Below are 10,943 nucleotides of genomic sequence, written 5' to 3' on the forward strand. Positions count from 1 at the left end.
CATCTGGAACCCTACATAATCTTTACAACATTATTGATTATATTCCCCATACTGTATTTCACATCCCTGTGACTTTATTGTGACTACCAATTTGTACTTTCTAATCCCTTCACCTTCTCCCCTCATCCCCATCATGTAAATTCTTTGAGTTTTTTTATAGTTACGCTTTTGAAATTATTTGATTATGTTACTTATTTACTCTAGGATTGCTTGTGGTATCTGGGAAATCTTTGTGCAGTCTCTGGAAATCTTATGACTTGAGAAAGTTTAACCTTACATTGTTTACAAATGTAACGAAAATGTCAACAAATAATAAAGAAAAAAATTAATAAATCTCATTTAATAAGGTTGATATATTACATCTTACAGATTTTTATTCTTTTTGATTTTGCAAATTCCCTATAGTATTTTAGAACCATTGCATACTGTATCTGTTGCTGTTTAATGGGCTTAAATGTTTTTATAGTTCCCTAAAAGGCTTGGGGGACTCAGGCCCTGTACCTGTAGGCCTAATGGATAGAATGACCCGGCCCACTTTGAGTCACAGCTGTGTGATTATGAGGTGTGTGTCCCTGGATGGGTCGGTCACTCAACATCTCTCAGTTTCAATTTTCTCATCTAAAATTGGGATAAAAATACCACACACACACACACACACACACACAAATGATTTACATGAGATAATACAGGTACAGGCCCTACCTAGCTCTGTGCCAGGCAAATATTAGGCACTTAGTAAACAGTAGCTATTGTTAATAATTACAAAAAATATTAGCAACATGGGGTTATTTTGCAGCTTCTGGGAGGTCAAGTATGTGCAAATGTTTAGCGAACTACAATGTGCATGTGAAGACTATTATTATGTCTGGTGGATTTTTCTTATCCTTAAGCAGATGTGATCATAATACTTCCCTGGTCCCACAGCTTCAGTGACGCCCTGCTTTCTATGCACCCTTGCCTGCACACTTCTAACTTGGCCTTCGGGACCTTCCATGATGTGCCTCCCATCCCGCTGTCCTCCCTACACCTGCATTTGAACACGGTGAGCTGCTCACCCTTTCTGGAACCCTCTGCACATTTGCTCCTTCCGTCCTTTGCTCGTGCTGCCCCCTCTGCCCAGGTCACCATCCTCCCCACTCCCATTTCCCAACCCCTCATTCCAAAGCTCCTGCTTTTATAAAAGACCGCGTATGATTTGGTCTAGTGGTTTCCCAGCCCCTCGTCTTGCTCCTCTCTGCTCCGTTCTCCACAGTGACACTTCCAAAACACAGAGAATCAAGTCAGCCCCTTGCTTAAGGCTCGTCAGTCTATAGTCCTGGCTCTTACCATGGTCCACAAGGCTCTGCTGATCTGGCCCCGCCTCCTCCCAGGCCCACCTGATGTCACTCGTCACCCACCTGCTACTCTGGACTTACATTAAAATCCTCTAAGTTCATGACATTCTTTTCACTTCTGGAGCTTCCTGTTTGCTGTTTATGTTGTTCTCTCTGCTTCGAGAGTCCCTACCAGGCCCACCATCTCCATCCTCTGGACAATGCCTACTTAGGCTTCAGGTCTCAGAGTAAACAGTATTTCCTCAGAGGCCCATACTGACCCCTACACTGAAGCTAACATTTAACATTATTACACTCATCAGACATAACTGAGTGTGGGAGGCCTATCTCTCCACTTGACTACGAGTGATATGGAGCAGGGTACCTCCCTGGTTTGCCCAATGTTGTATCTCCACGACCGAGAATGGGGTCAGCCTCATCCACCCATCCATCCATCCATCCATCCAGCTATCAATCCATCCATCCATCTATCCGTTCATCCATCCATCCATCCATCCATCCATCCATCCATCCATCCACTCACCCACCCAACTAGCCACCCAACAAAATATTTACTGAGCAGCTACTACATAGTGCTGAATAATGGCTAATGATGCTAATCCATCTTGGAGACTTGGGGGTGAGGGGAGAGGGTATTTTGCACCTTAAAATGTTTATTTAGCTCTACATATGTAACTTTCTTTTAATATACATATTTTGCCTTATAAATCACATGATTTGTTTAAAATTTTAAAAAAGAATTATGAAGGAAGAAACTAAACCCCGAATAAGGCTTGTCACAACCTAAATGTGGGACCTTGTTGGTGTAAGGCAGTAGCTAAAGTACTGAGTCTGGCAGTGGGAGAATTGGGTTCAAGACCAGGCTCAAACACTGAGCTTAGCAGCCTAGAGCAAATGATTTAACTTCGTTAGCCTGCAGTTTTTTTCACTGGTAAAATCTGTATAATAGCAACTGCTTTATTGGCCTCGTGAGGCTTTTGGGGGACTCATGAGATCATGAGTATGTGTTTTATGAACTGTGAAGAGCAATATATGGTTGTAAGAAAATATGATTATGAAGGTGATGATCAGGGCCATTATGGCAGGGGAGCAAAAGAGGTGTCAAATTGTAAATGATTCTATAAAATCTAGATAGCAAATTAAGAGAAATGGTGAATAGACAGGCTGGAATAAACATTTTAAAGAATAAAGAGTGATAGAGACATAACACCCTCCCCCATTTCAATAAACACAAAGAGGGACCTGTATATGAGAGTACAAAATCAGGACATCATTTATGATTTAACAGCCTTTCTAGAATCTCCTAAAGCAAATATTTGGATTCTAGATTCAGTGACTCCACATAGCTGTTTCTCCCCAGAAGAATTTGGGCCACCATCCATGGAGACCAAGGAGAGGCTTGCACTTTCTCCTGTTTTGGAAACTTGTTGGTTATGCTAATCTGTTTGCCAAGTTGCTCTGTTCATGTAGATATTTAACTGTAATCTCCGTCCCATCTGCTCTTGCCTCCAGAGGGAAGCAATGGCTTCCCACTATCCCACTCTGCAAAGGCTCAGAAAGATGGGTTTATTGGGTTAGCAATACTTTGTAACACAGACAGGGTTAAGGAGCCACAACCCATCAAATCAACACCCTGGCAGGACTGGTAAGTGACTCTGTCTCAGCTCACTGCTCATAATAAGGATTCACTAGGATTCAATGTAGGAGACAAGAGAAGAGACGTGGTAGAAAAAGGTGAGAATTAAATTACAATGAAGTAAATAATCTAGGCACCTCTAAAATAGGGTCCGATAGCCACACATGGTCCTTTGCCATTGCTCATTGGGTTTTGTGGGCATAGGAACTCAAGAGAAAAGAGTGGGTTCCATCACAATTTCAGAGCTCAAAGGCCCCACAATTCCCCCTCTCATCTCCTGAGCAGGGCCCTCTTTGAGCTTCAACCACTCTTTCCCCAAACCCCCTGCTCTGAATTCTCCATGTAACCTTAGTGAGCAAGCTTTGCGCTAGTGAAATGAATTACAGAGTATGGAAGCATGAACAGATGTAAGCATCACAAACACATTCTTTCACAATGGTCTGTTTATGCACTGACCTCCTTTACTCTTTTGTGAATTCCGTGAGGGCAGAACTCCGTCTTCTCTAGCCTGGTACCTCTGCTTCTAGCCAGGTTCTGGAACCTCGTAGGTACTCAGGAGGTGGTTGCTGAATTGAATTAGAAATTGTTGAACCTACCCCTCTCACTGAGGGATAAAAAATGAGGTCCAGAGCAAGAGGGGAGCTCACTGCTCATAATAAGGTCTCCTGTCTCAGTTCAGTGTTCATTCCACTCACTAGCGAGGCATCATGGGGTAGAGGAAAAACAGGACAGCAAGTTGAAGTCCTGGCTTCACTACTAACATAGCCTTAGGTTACTTAGTTAACCTAAGGTTAATTAATTAACTAGTTAATTAGTTAACCTCTGTGCAGCAAAACGGGATTAACTACACCTATTTTTCAGGGTGTAGTTTAGATTAGAAATACTATAGTAAGAGAAACAGGCACTGAATTAATTGTAGGTATAATCATTATCACTCTCTACTTCCGTGTTTGTGTCCAGTTTGCTAGATGTGCCCTCCTGACTCTTTTAGAAAAGTAACTTGCCCCCACCTCCTGATAAGGTCTTCCCCCACCAAGTCAGATCCAGACCTAAGGTGCTTGATGTCTGGAGGCAGAAAATGACAGGAATCTGTGGCTCTAGTTCCTGTGTAGCAAGCACAGACCTTTCATGTATACCCCCAACTCACCTTATTAGTTGCAGCCTGATTCTGGCCAATGACCTTGGCTTTCCATCTCAGTCCCAGCAGCTTGGAACAAAGAGGTAGAAGGAAACTTTTATTCCCTGTACCCCCACCTGGCCCACACTGCAGAGGCCACTGCAGGTCCTACAGGGCCCAGAATATACTTCTTCCAACAGAACAACCCCGAGCCCACCCTCCCTCTGCTTTCAGAGGCAGCCCCATCCCGTTCCTGGTCCATGCTGATTATAAGCAGGGTGTTGCTTTCATCACATAGTCCCATTTTATAGACATTATTTCGGATCTTCAAGGACCCTCTCTTCTTCACTCATCTTCATTTCATTGGTAATGTCAATCCTTCTTCAAAGTTCAGATAAAAGCAAGTGTTCTTTAAAATCTTTGAATAAAACCATTTTACTTTTTAAAAATTTATTGAATTGAGGCAAATATTAGCTTTTGTTTATTAAAGAAGGTGGTTTGGAGGAATAATGTATGTTTCACTGAGTTTCCTGGTTCTGGTCTAATTGGTGCAGGGCCTGGGACCGAGCATTCTGCAGAAGGTCAGTCCATGATGGGGGCTGGGCCACCCCCCTAGCTTTCTGAAGAACCTCAAAGGTTTCTCGTGCTATTTGGATGATACTCAAATGGCTGGACCATCAAGTCACAGCCATAGCTGCCCAGAAGAAGCTGAGAAGTATGGGGTTAACTGAGGTCTCTAGACTGGTGGCTTGTATATGTGGGTGAGAGTATAAAGCTTCTGCACAGCAGCATTCCAGGGGCCTCATTGGCATTTTCAAGGCACAGCATTGCCTGTAAACCATCATTGCATCCCAGGATTACCTGGCACCATTCCAGTGGGCTGTTGACAAAGGGAAGAGAGTGAGAAGTGGACAAGCAAAAACATGGTATCATGGTGCAAAGGGGAAAAGCGAGAACATAAACTTGGAGGAAGGATTTCACAGCCATTATTGTCAAGAGCATGTCTTGGTCACTACTGAGTGTCTGGGCCATTTTTCACATTACTCACTTTTCATTTCAAGATACTGTTTTGAAGGCCTCTCTCTGCAAATGAGAGACAGTGTGGAAGGGGCAAAACTAAAAACAAATATCCAAAGCACCGAGGAGTTACCTACTGATATCTGAGAAATAGTCATAAGTTAAATAAACCACTAGGGGGCGATCCAAGAATGTGCAAACGTCAGCACAGTTGGCAAAGGAAAGTTCACTTGGGGAGAGATTATTTTTTACAGTATATATTTTAAATCTTGAAATCTGAGATCGTTTAGTCTGAATCTGCAAACCAAGGTGGTATTTCAAACTGTCATTTATTTTGGGGGTTAGTTTTTTACTTAAATGGTCAGAAACACTTAATTAAATAAGAATAGTTCAGAATTAGGTTATCGTGACAAACAACAAATTTAGAACAACAGCTTATATTAAAAACTTAGATCCCTTCTCCAAGGCACTTGAGAAACTTCTGAATGTTGGACACTTTAAATAGATTTGAATTAATGATATACATATGATGTTACATACATGAGTGTAAGGAAATCTGAGAGTATTTCATTAGCACATAAAAGGAATAGAATCATGCATGATTTGTATTATACTTGTACTAATGTTAGAAGTTCTTAGGTATGTAATGCAGCTTTGCAGATAGGTGCACATATTTTTCTCTAGTGCATTTTCTTTCCAGATAACTCAGTATATGGTAACCAGTTGTTCACAGGGATTAAAACGGAAGCTCTGTCAAGGATCAAACATCTTTTGCTCTACGCTGCATACCCTGATGCCCCCTCCTCCAACCTGGAGACATGATTACTTGATACATTCTCTTCAGGTTCGTGGCACTTTGCTATACATACAACAAGAACATGAGCTCTGGAGGCAGACTGCTAGACTCCCAGTTTTAGCTGTGTGTTTTGTCAAGTTACTTAACTTCTATGTGCCTCAATTTCCCCGTCTCCGAAATAGAGATAAAATCAATGCCTACTTCATAGGTTTGTACTGAGAAGTAAATAAACGAAAATGTTGTAAAGCCCTTGGAAAAGAGTCTTGCATATAGATATACAATATCTATCTGTATCTCTAGATATACATATAGGTATATAATAAATTCTTGATTTCATGAATGAATGACCTGATACTTGCCTCAAACTAATGTAAATTCATTAAAAGAACAAATTCATGAGGAAACTACAGGATCTTTGGGTGGGTTTTCACTGGCTATCCAAAGTCAAGGGGTCAGAGGCAAACAGGAGAACTTAATAGTGATATCCTCTACAAAAGACACTGTAACTGGCAGGTCCACCAGACAAGGCTGTTTGTCTCATCTCTAGAATATGGTGACAACCAGTGAGCCAGAAATATAGGGCACTTCAATAAAAGTGTAGAGTTTTGTTTCAAAAATGCCAGGCTGCCACGTAGGAGAGTTCTATCTGTAGTCATAGAATTTCTTGCTTTGTTTTTCATCTTTTCAATTGTAATCATCTAAAGCACTTACAAATGGCCAAATTACCAACTTGACTCTCTAGACAGATTGATAACATTTCAAAAAAAAAAAAGGTTTTTAAAATGGCATCTAAAGGAAATACTATATAACGGGGTTACAGACCTCCAGAGTCGAGAGAAACATGATCCAAGATACACTATACATGAAATAGAAAATGTCTAGGTAAATAGAAACTCACAGTAAGAAGGTAATTTTAAAAGTCAAATCAAAGGCTCTTTCTTGGGGGCCAGCCCAGTGGCTCAGGCGGTTAGAGCTCCATGCTCCTAACTCCGAAAGCTGCCGGTTCGATTCCTACATGGGCCAGTGGGCTCTCAACCACAAGGTTGCCAGTTCAATTCCTCAAGTCCTGCAAGGGATGGTGGGCTCCGCCCTCTGAAACTAAGATTGAACATGGCACCTTGAGCCGAGCTGCCTCCCGGATGGCTCAGTTGGTTGGAGCAGGGGCTCTCAACCACAAGCTTGCCAGTTTGATTCCTCGAGTCCCACAAGGGATGGTGGGCTGTGCCCCCTGCAACTAGGAAATGGCAACGAGACCTGGAGCTAAGACTGAAAGGACAAAAACTTGACTTGGAAAAAAGGCCTGGATGTACACACTGTTCCCCAATAAAGTCTGATTCCCCTTCCCCAATAAAATCTTTTTTTAAAAAAATGCTCTTTCTTACTCCAAAGAACAATATTTTCAAATAAAAATGGGTCATTCTAAAGAAAATATAGACCAAAAAAGAAATCTGGTCACAAATATTAATGTATAGCTTTATAGACTCAAGTGTGATCAGTATAAGTCTTATCCTTTCACACAGTGGGTATTATAAATAATTAGATTTTCAAGTCAACTTCTTTTTTTCCAGATGAATGTCCATAGCATTTTACCATTTTTGAGATTTCAGATGAATGGAAACGAGAGAATGCGTGCCAGTCAACAGCAGGAAGGACTTACTGAGGCATAAAAGAAGCTGATCAATAAAAATACAATGAAGGAATTCAATGAATTCTTCCTGATATTATGTTATAGTCAATGAGCAAACACATTTTTCCCATGAGGACAGAAAACGAATGGTGACTTTTCTGTGGGATCTTCTAACTCTGGCTGGTCTGGCAAATATCCTAGAGTGGTTAAATGTGTCACTTTTAAAGGACCACATCCTTATGTCCAAGAATGGCTTATCCATGGAGGATATTAGTCATGCTTGAGTTACATTGGTTTACCAAACATGGCATTTTCCATCCAGGAACTGGATACAGGGCAAGTATTAGAAAAGAAATGCAGTAACCAGGCAGGACAATCTAACTCAAAGAGTTATTAAAATGTGAGGGGAACACTCAATTGGTTCAGTTTACAAAGTAGCAATTCCGTATCAGTGACACCTCAAGATATTCTTGTAGAGAGGGAAGTTACTGAGCCACACCACTCTGGGAGGTAGAGCAGGAGTCATGACTACAGTGGCCTCAAAAGGAGAAGACACGTGCATATCCCAAGCGCAGGGATGCGTCTCATTCATCTCTGCAGCTCCAGTGTAAGCGCAGCGACTGGCATCAAGAAGGCCTTACTGCTGAATGAATAACTGAATGATTCAATAATTGAAGAGATGGAGAAGGGCAACCTAGGCAGGGGAGGAGAACTTGGGCAACGGGAGAGGCTTGAAAACACAGCTGTATTCAGTACAACTTGCGGGAGGCCAGGTTGTATGGCTGGTGGATAAAGCTGACCACCGTATTGGATGGGTGGTAAATTCGAGGCTAAGAAAACTAAGATTTACCTTCTAGTGGCCAGAGTCGAGTCAATAGGTCACATAGGGGAGTGACTGGATCAGGTCATTGCTTTAGAACATGCCTTGGGCAGCTGTGGGTGAACTGGGAGGCTCACGCTCCAGTTCCGAGTCTACTATAATAGTTTAAAGGAGAGAGGATGAGGGCCAGAATCGGGGCAGTGGCAGAGGAGCTGGAGAGGATGTGATAGCATAGACATCTAAGGGACATGCTACTTGATTACATGTGAGGTGTGGGGGAGGGGAGGGCGGGAAGCAGTCTCTGGGCCACAGGCTAAGTCATAACAGATATCCGTTCATTTTCTCACCAAATATTTCCTGTGTTAGACTGGGGGCCAGACAACGGGAGATATAGGGAAGAATAGGATTCAGCCCCTGCTCGTACAAGGCTCAGACTCAAATAGGAGAGAGAGACACATAAATAACAACAGCAATGTAATACGTATGGTACGTTACCAGAATCTTATTCTGGTGTATATTTGGATGCAAGAAATATCCAAGCCCAGGTAATCCCGAGTCGTGGTGTTAAAAGTTGTACAAAGCTACTGGGATCATTCGTTCAATCATTCATTTAAAAAACATTATGTATGTACTGAGAACCTATGTCCCAGGCACTGGTCTCGGTGGGGGGATACAACAGACAAACATCCCTGCCTTCATAAGAGCAATAAATATTCTGTGAGATAGTGATTAGTGCCAAGCAGGCGATAAAGCAGGGAGGGGAAGTAAGAACCCTCCGAGGCAGGGGCTGGGGAGGGTTGAACCTGTAGAGAAGATGGCCAGGGAAGGCCTTTCTGACAAGACAGAGCAGTTGATGGCAAGGCTGAGCTTCTGCTCCCACGGCTGCTGCTCCTGTTCCAGCCACTTGCTCTGTTTATCTCATTTTCTGAGATTCCCCTCGTTCTCTCCAATGTAAACACTTCTGTCTTGCTTCTTGGATAGGAACTCGACACTTCTCAAAACTGTCCTTTCTCTTTATGAGCCTTGCTCTTTAAAGAGCCTTAGTCCTTTCAGAGTCTGAAGACAAGGGGCAGTGATAAATCAAGACTCAGAGAGCACTTGGGGTATTTTTACACATTTGTACACACACACACATACCACACAGAAGAGTCATGCTGCACTTTCCACCCTCAGAAAACATCAGGCTGGACAGAAGGGGACAGCCGTGGCCCTCCCTGAGCCCAGGTTTTCAGGACCCATAGAAGCCCGGACTCTCCCAGGGCGGGTGTGGCCCTGGATCCTTGCACTTCCTGTGGGCAGAGCTGTCCCAGGCTCAAGAGGAGGATTCGGTTCATTAACCAACCAGTCATGTCAGGCGGGGACGGAGCAGAGCCTGTGCTCAGGCAGTGGGAGTACAGGGAGGCACAGGGGAGGCTCTGCTTGGAGGACTAAGCGACCTGTCCGGGTCTCCTGCCCTCCACGCACCTTGCCCACGGCAGGGAGGGACATTTCTCAACACAACCTAAAACACAGCACAACCAGATCTTGTACTGCTCTTTGCCCACCCCCTCCCCTATTTGGCCTCAAACTTTTTTCTCTTGGTTTCTGTGAGGCCACACTTTCCTGGTTTTTTTCTAACCTCATCAGCTGCTGCTTCTCAGCCTCTTTGCTGCCTCCTCCTCCTCCTCTTCCTCTTTGAATCCAACCTCTAAATGCTGGTGGACCGGGAACCTGTCTCAGCCCTCTTCTCAAGACTCATTCTACTCATTCTCTCCCCAGATAATATTATCTCACTATGTGGCTTTAAGTGATATCGACATGCTGATTCAAGATTTTTCTACCGAGCTCCACAGTCGGAAGTCCTTACTTCACAACTGGAGTGTTTACTTCACATCTCCACTTGTGTGTCTACTAAGGCATTTCAAACTTAACGTGATCAACACAAAAATTGTTTATTTTTCATTCTCCCCAATCCTCTTTTCCTCAATCTTTCCCATCTCAGCAAATGGTACCTGGAATCTACCTGGATGCTCAGGCCCCAAACCTAAGTGTCATTCTTTTTCTTTTTAATTAAGATGCAATTGGCATATAATATTATGTTTCAGGGGTACAACATACTGATCGGATATTTGTATAATTGCAAAATGATCACCACAAGTCTACTTAACATCCGTTACCATACAGTTAGAAACAATGTTTCTTGTGATGAGAACTTTTAAGATCATTGCAACTTTTAAATGCACAACACAGTATTAACAAGTCACCATATTCTACATTATATCCCATGACTTTTTATCCTCCTTTACCCATTTCACCTTTTGAATAGACCAGTTTTGATCCTGCCAGGGTCCTTTGCATTGCAGCTCCCTCAGCCTGGATTATTTTCCACTCAGATTATCAATGGGCAGCTCACAGTCAGTATAGCAAGCCTGTGAGTTTCCACGGGGTGATGCTGGCATGGAAGAAAAGATAACTGGCCTTGGGATATTGTGCTAGTTCACTACTCGAGAGGGCTGTCTGCTAGGTAAAGGTGACCCAACAGCAGGAGACAGACGGTTACATCACCAGATGTAAAAGCTAAGGAGGATGAAAGAGCTGGTGTTACCACTGAGGAGAG

The sequence above is a fragment of the Rhinolophus sinicus genome, chromosome 14 (assembly GCF_057876585.1).
Source record: "Rhinolophus sinicus isolate RSI-liver-muscle chromosome 14, RSI-T2T, whole genome shotgun sequence".
NCBI classification, from domain to species: Eukaryota; Metazoa; Chordata; class Mammalia; order Chiroptera; family Rhinolophidae; genus Rhinolophus; species Rhinolophus sinicus.